This window comes from Lipotes vexillifer, unplaced genomic scaffold (assembly GCF_000442215.2).
Source record: "Lipotes vexillifer unplaced genomic scaffold, Lipotes_vexillifer_v1.1 scaffold490, whole genome shotgun sequence".
Taxonomy (NCBI): domain Eukaryota; kingdom Metazoa; phylum Chordata; class Mammalia; order Artiodactyla; family Lipotidae; genus Lipotes; species Lipotes vexillifer.
This window is the reverse complement of record NW_006796397.1, coordinates 706,989-715,297: the sequence shown is the minus strand read 5'-3', so window position 1 is coordinate 715,297 and position 8,309 is coordinate 706,989.

Genomic DNA, 8,309 nt, shown 5'->3' with positions numbered 1-8,309 from the left:
GACTAGAACATACTATAGGGATAATTCTCAGGTCTGGCCTATCATTAACCTCTCCTTACCACAGTGAGATGGTGCTGAGGGAGTCTTAGGAAGATTCAAATGATGGATACTCTCAGTACCTAGGTCCAAAAGTCTGAAAATATTGGATGACCCCTTCACAGAGTACTCTAAGGTGGTAGAGAAGCAGACATGCATCCTTAGCTGCTGAAGTTGTTAAATGCAATATTTCACCTCTTGATAATTGGGAGTTTTCTAAAGTAGACTCTCTCTTTTGCAAGTTCAAGAAGAACTGATAATGAAGGATTTAAAAAGAAATCTGAGGAATAAATGAAGAGATAAATCTACTGAAAAAAAGATTGAAACAGCTAAAAACAATGAAAACTCAGGATTTTCAGTTTCTTGATGAAGTTGGCAATGGGATCATTATGGGACTACATGGTGATGCTAAGCTTTTTGAAAGAGGAAAAACTTATTTTAAACTAGTCATGCACAAATTAAAGCAAGAATATCCCATGCAATTCTGAAATAACAATTATACATGAGGGGGATCCCTCTGTAATCATATGATAAAACAATCCAACAATTAGCACACTGGTACTGACGCCTGACTATTTAAGCAGCAATCAAACAGAAGAGAAAGTTTAGAAATAGACTCAAATTCATATTGAAATTTCAATACTAGATGGATCTGGTGTTTGGCATTAATGAAAGAATATGGAGAATTCAGTAAATGTAATACCATTTTTCTCTTTTTTGTTGAAGTACATTTGATTTACAATATTTTGTTAGTTTCAGGTGTACAGCATACACCAAAGTGATTCAGATATATATATATATTTCAGATCCTTTTACATTGTAGGCTATTACATAATATCGAATTTATTCCCTGTGCTATATGGTAAATCCTTGTTATCTATTTTACATATAGTGGTGTGTATCTGTTAATCCCATACTCTTAATTAAGCCCTCCTGCCCCTCTTTCCCCTTTGTTTTCTGTTTTGTAAATAAGCTCACTTGTATTATTTCTATTATTTCTTTGAATCATCTTCAGTTTCCTTTATCAATATTTTATTGTTCTCAGCTTCTAGGTCTTTGACCCTGTTGGTTAGGTTTATAATTACATATTTTATTTTTTTGACCCAATTTTAAATGCGATTGTTCTTTTACTTCTCTTTTAGATATTTCATTGTTAAGGAAATTCAATAGATTTATGTATATTAATCTTGTATTCTGCTATGTTGCTAAATTTATTTATTAGTTCTAATAGTTTTTGTGTGGCATCTTTAGGGTTTTCTACATAGAGTATCATGTCATCTGCATATAATGCCAATTTTACATCTTCCCTTCCAGTTTGTTTTTCTTTTTCTTTTCTGATTGCTGTGCCTAGGACTTCTAATTCTATGTTGAATAGAAGTGGTGAGAGTGGGCATCCTTGTCTTGTTCCAGGATTGAGCAGGAAGGCTTTCAGCTTTTCACCATTCAGTGTTATATCGACTGTATGTTTGTCATAAATGGCTTTTATTATGTTGAGATATGTTCCCTCTATACCCTCTTTGGTGAGAGGTAGCCATATGAAAAAAAAATACAAAATTGGAGACTCCCTTATTCCTTTTACCAAAATAAATTTCAGATGGATCAAGTTGAAACATGAAAAACTGAACTAAAAAGTTAGACAGAGGGCAAGATGAAGAAAACATTTGCAACTTACATCAGACAAAGAGGTAATTTCTTCATGCCATTAGAAGCCTTGCATATATCAGTGAGAAAAAGAGCAATGGCTTCACAAAAAGAATGAGCAAAAATCGTAGAAGAAAATACGGATGTTATTTACTGATAACAAGCAGATGTGCAAATCAAAACTATGAGTTACATGTTTCCACTTCTAAAATTATCAAGAAATAACACATTTGTTGTGACACTTGGTTGGCAAAGGGTTTGGAGAGAGGAGAATCTCTCATATTTGCTAGTTACAGTACAGATCGTAAAATTATTTATAAAAATTCTGAATGCATGAAAACCTCTGACCCAGCAAGTCCGCATCAGGAATCTATCTTACAGATATACTTGCTGTGGTGGAAAATGACTATGTCCCAGGATATTTGTTGCAGCATTGTTGTGATGGCAAAAGATTGAAACAACTCCAAAATCCACCTCTCAGGTACTAGAAATGTAAGTCATGGGACATATGTATAAAGGAATACAGTCACTAAAATAAAGAGGGAAATACTATTTTAAGTAATGTGAGAAAATCTGCAGGATTCAATGTAAAGTGAAAAAAAGATGCATAAACTGTATAATTTAAATCATCACATGGATAAAATAATAATTTGTCCCACTCCTAATCTGCTGTCATCATGAAGCTTTGCCTTCTTATTTGCTCACCAGGATAAAATACCTTTTTTGGTCTACGCAACTACATCAAATGCCCAGGTTCTGTCCAAACCATGGGGGCCAGGACAATCTTTCAGTCCAAACAGCATTTCCTATGACCTCTCTTAGTATAAACAACATAAATATGGCCAGTTGGGCCCTAATGTCTGATAGAGGTTTGGATGTAGTTAGTGCATTTTAAATACTTTAGCAAATAAATAACTAGTTGAATTGCAATACCTGCTACATAGAAAATACTCAGAAAATATTACTTGAAATAGTTTTCTTTTTCAAATTGGAAAATATCATCATATATGTGTACTTTTATAATGAAAAAATTGATAATTCACATTCATTGAAAATAAATTTGCAAAACACACAAAAATATAAAAACACCCTTCAATCCTTGCAATGACCTAGAAATGCTGTTAATTTTAGTGTGCTTATTCTTCTAGGATTTTATCCTCGCCTTACTGATTTGTGTTTCTTCTAAATAGATCCATACTGTACATACCACAAATTAAATGATTCTTACCAATATTTCCAAGTTTATCTGCATGCAATAAATCACTTTGGGTTATCTGGGAAGGGGTTAGATCAGTAGACAGGAAATTCAGATCACAAAATTCACATAAACTTTCTATCTTCTCTGAAATGATTTTTGGTTCTCTGTCGCAAACAAAGACTTTATTGGTCAGAAGAAAAACATATGACTTCTGAGCATTAGTCCGATTTCAATGTAGCCCTGCTCCACTTTCATTTTCATTCTCAGTTATATTAATAGAAAATGGAGTATCAAATTTTGTCCTGAAGTTGACTCAGAAATTTCACACCCACAGAAGGTGAGGATAAACTTTAAACCTTATCATTTGCAAAATATTAATTAGATGGAAGAAGTTAGAGAAGGCAGGAGGAGAGACAGGTAAATTGTTGAGTTCTTTCCCAATTTCTCTCAGATAATCACTGCATATAGCCACAAATCTGTTGACTTACTGGTCATTTCCTCATCTGAGCCTATATTCCTGATAGCTTGGATAAGAATCTGAATTTTAGATCAGGTTTTAAATTGTCCAGATTTTCCACAAAAAGGGTCCAAATTCTATTTGCTAACTGTGACATAAAAGAAGCAAGAGCTTTTATTTTCTGTTTTTTTTTTTTGCTGCTGTTGTTATTGTTGTTGTTGTTGTTTTAACTTTTTTTTGCAGTACAGCATTTATAAGTAAATGTCCTAAGTGGCCCTTTTATTAGTAGAAGAACCTTTGCAGTAAGTTTTAAGCTTTAAATTAAAGCATAACATAGAAACAGAAAAGTGCTCAGCTCAAAAGTGTTCAGTACGCGAAACACACAAAATGAACCCATTCCTGCAATTGTTACCTAGGCAAAAAAATTAAAAAGGGAGCAGTCTCAATACCCCAGAAACTTTCTTATGCCCCTTTCACTCAGTAACCCCTCCATACTGCTCAAAGATGCCTACTCTCCTTACTTTTCTCATCAGAAGCTACGTTTGCCTCTTTGTGAGCTTTATGTAACTGGAATTAAACAACATGTATTCTATTGTGTCCAGTTTGTTTTTCTCAATATTATAACTGTGAGGTTAATCCATGTTGTTGGGTTTAACTATAGTTTCACTATTTTCTTTACTATAAGACATTCCATTGTACAAATACATCACAGATTATTTAGCTATTTTACTGTGGATGGACATTTGGGTTACATTCACTTCGGAGCTTTTATATATACTGCTACTAAGATCATTCTGTCCCTATTTTTTTATGCACATGTAACCACATTTCTGTTGGATGTGTACTTAGGAGTGAAATGGCCAGGTCATAGGGAGCTTAAGTTCAACTTAAGTCGATGATTCCAAATAGTTTTCCTGAGTCTACGTTGAGTCATCTTGAAATAAGCATACGTTTCCTAAAAGAAAAATAACCTTTCAGAAGCATTACTAGTCTGAAATAATGTGTGTATATTAAATGATTCTACCTCTTCATAGTGGCAGACAGTTTATATTTATTTGGATATGGTGTATCCATGGCAGCTGACAAAATAATGTGTGGAATGAACTTTGTTGTAAGTAGATATCTCTGATTCAACAGGCTGTGTATAATATTCCAGGAAGTGGGAGGAGCAAAATGGATGAAAAGCAGAGAAGAGGAAGAAAACAAGACAGAAGAAGGAAAAGAGAAAGAAAAAAAGGCATCAAGGATGCTGATTCTGTCAAACTTTGGTGAAATATACTGGGCATACAATCTTAGCAAAAGTTAGCTATAGCTTTCCTCAGTTATAAGGACTTGATCTCTTTCTTCAGGTTTGATCGTTTCTCCTACACTTTGGGAAGAATATTTGCTGGGTAGCTCTGCCACTGTCACCTAATTCTGGTGGTCAGGTTTGGGGTGGAGCATCTCAAGATACACAGAAGTAGCCCATCTGACAACCAGAACCCACTATGACCTGGGGCCCTGGACCCTTCAGAGAGTACTCATACACCTGAAACCAATACAACACTGTTAATCAACTATATTCCAATATAAAATAAAGTAATAAAAAAAGAAAAAAATGTTGCCAGAATCAGAAGGCTCTTGTAATTCTCCTTTTTATTTCTACTCAGAATAATATTAAGTAAAGAACTTATATCAGAATAAAATCCAACACCATCATTAAAATTATAAGACAAATCTAAGTAAAACCTCTAAGGTTACTGCCTCTTGTACAACATACATATTTCACAGAGACAAGGGTTTCTTTTCCATGGGTTTCCAAGGGTTTCTTAGAACCATGAAGCTAAATCTAACATGAGAAGATGATAATGATGATGATGACAACAATGATGGTAACAAGTACAATAGTAAAGGAGGTCATATTCATGAAGTCATGTGTGAGCATCTTGAGGTAGATTTCCCACATTATGTCCTACCAGGTCAAACACCCAGGATGCTGTGAGCCAAACTCAGATGTAGACCTGACTGACATAGGGCATGTGCTTTTAAACATGATTGCATTTATTTATTCAATAAATAGTTATTGACCACTGACCATGTGCTGGACACTGTGGAAGGCACTGGGGATAACAGCGGGAATACTGTGGTTAGTAAAACAGCCACGGTCCCCATGCTCATGCAGTTTTTTAGTTCACAAGTAAGACATCAACAAATTGTCATACCAATAAGTGTAATATTTCAACTTCTGAAAAGCATTGTAAGGGACTAGTCCAGGATGCATGAAGATGTGTAGAGGGGTAACCCAATGTAGATGAGTTGGTCAAAAATGCCTCCCTGAGAAAATGAGAGTTAAGATGATTCTGTTTTTTTGGAGTATAGTTGATTTACAATGTTGTGTTAGTTTCTGGTGTACAGCAAAGTGATTCAATTATATATATATATATATTTCTTTTTCAGATTCTTTTCCATTGTATCAATAGTTTATTACAAAATACTGAATATAGTTCCCTGTGCTATATAATAGGATCTTGTTGTTTATTTCATATACAGTTATTTATATCTGCTAATCCCAAACTCCTAATTTATCCTTCCTTCCAGCTTTCCCCTTTGATCACCATAAGTTTGTTTTCTATGTCTGTGAGTCTGTTTCTGTTTTGTGAATAAGTTAATTGGATCATTGTTTAGATTCCACATATAAGTGGTATCACATGATATTTGTCTTTGTCTGACTTTCTTCACTTAGTATGACAATCTCTAGGTCCATCTGTGTTGCTGCAAATGGCATTATTTCATTCTTTTTTATGGCTGAGTAGTATTCCATGGAATATATATATACCACATCTTCTTTATGCATTCATCTGTGGATGGACATTTAGGTTGCTTCCATGTAGGATGAATTTTTACTAGGAGAAAATTGAGTCAGGAAAGGAAGGAGGGAATGGAGTTCCAAGTAGAAGGAGACTGTTCAAAACTCTTCACTGAGGAACAGCTTGGTGTGTTTGGTCCTGAATGAAGGCCCATGTGGTAAAGTAGAGATAGCTTGGGTTTAGAGAGGGGGTAGGCAGGAGCCAGACTATGTCGATTCTTGCAAGTCACAGAGGAGACTGGATGTTATACGCACTGCAGCTGGAAGCTTTTAACTATTTAAAACTTTTGGGCATAAAAACAACAGGATTCATTGTGGTTTTTTGGTTTTTTTTTTTAAATCACTGCCTACTGAGGGGAGAATAAATTGAAAACAATCAAAAATAATGATTATAAGTCATGATATCAGCCCTGTCAATTGTTCCCCCCGCAGCTTCCTGTATTGACCAGCCTGTCTGTAGAAAGATTTAAAAGATCTAAATGCCACACACTTGCTCCTGAAAAGCAACAATAAAAAGAGAAGCGCTGGAACTCCCTCCTTAGCCCCCAAAAGTTACAGATATTTCCAGATATTATGTTGTTAAATGACCTACTGTAAATGTTTTCCTACTCAATGTTTTCCACCCAGGAAAATAATCCCTTAGGTCAATTCAAGGTTACTCAAAACAGCATGTTCTGGGATGGAATTCAGATTGAAACTGAAAGCAATGAACAGTTACTTGTATAACAGGCTCAATTCTAGGAAATCAGCTGCTCTTCTGTTCTAGCAAAACAAGAACATGACTCTTAAAATATTTAAACTTGTACCAGACTGCATAAAAATTGTTCAAAGGACAATGAAGCCACTGTTCCTGAGGATGCCGTTGAAGATGGTTACTAGATACCTCCTTTTTCCACTGTGGACCCCTGTGTTTCCCTGGCTAGAAAAATTTCACATGCACCTTCTGCTTGTCTGGAAACATCACCAAAGGCTCAGAGCTCACAAAATGTATAATTCATTTTAAGCTGCATGCCTCTGGACTCCTGTAGGACATTTTTTCACATGGTTTCCAGAGCACAGGTGTCTGTGCACAATTTACAATGCCCCACATTTTTAATTCAGCCTTCTACTCTCTAGCAGTGGAAGAGTTACTGGGATAACATATTATAAAAAGGTAAAGCATATGTTTAGTAGTGAACATTTCACACCAAAATTCTTGCTGGAAGGGGAAATGTGCATGTCTGTAAAAATTTATTGACATGCCTGTTGGAGCAGAGGTAGCAAATACAAGGATGTAAGTCCCAGTAGAAACCTGTTTGTTCCAAAAAGCAAGGTAGTGAGTAGAGGAAAGCAGATAGAGTAAGGAAGAGAGAATGGAGTCATCAAGGTAGAAAGAGAATGAGTTTTGGTGGAGCAGAAGGCTTGTATACCCATCAAAGCTGTGATGAGAAAAGAAGTCTTAGGAAAAGAGATGCCCCCTACAGTACACCTTTAATGGAATCTACTACACTTAATGCATGATTTTTATATAGCCTGCATTTGAGAGTAGGGTTTATAAGAGCTGCTGTTTCCAACTCTACCTCAGATAAATTCCAATCCAAAAACTCAGTGTTCACCTTCATCATGACTGAAAATTCATGCTACAATAGATCAGACAATGACTCAGTATGGTCTCAGCCAGCCCTGGAGAACCACCTAAATGTCATATCATAGGAATAAAATGGAGTCATTCTTTGATTGGATTTTCTCTTTAGGGGATGTATTAGTTAGGATCTCTAGAGAGGCAGACTCAATAGGAGATGGATCTATCTATCTATCTATTTATCTATCTATTTATTTATCTATCTATCCATCTATCTATCTACCTACCTACCTATCTAGAGGTAGGGGTGTGTGTGTGTGTGTGTGTGTGTGTGTGTGTGTGTGTGTGTGTATAGATAGATAGATATAAAAATAAAAAGATAATATGTCTATCTATCTATGTATCTATCTGTACATACACACACACACACACACACACACACACACACACATATACATTAAGGATTTGGCTCTTGTAATTAATTGAGAAGTCCCATGACCTGTCATCTGCATGCTGGAGACCCAGGAAAGCTGGTCGTGTAATTCAGTTTGAGTCCCAAGGCCTGAGAACC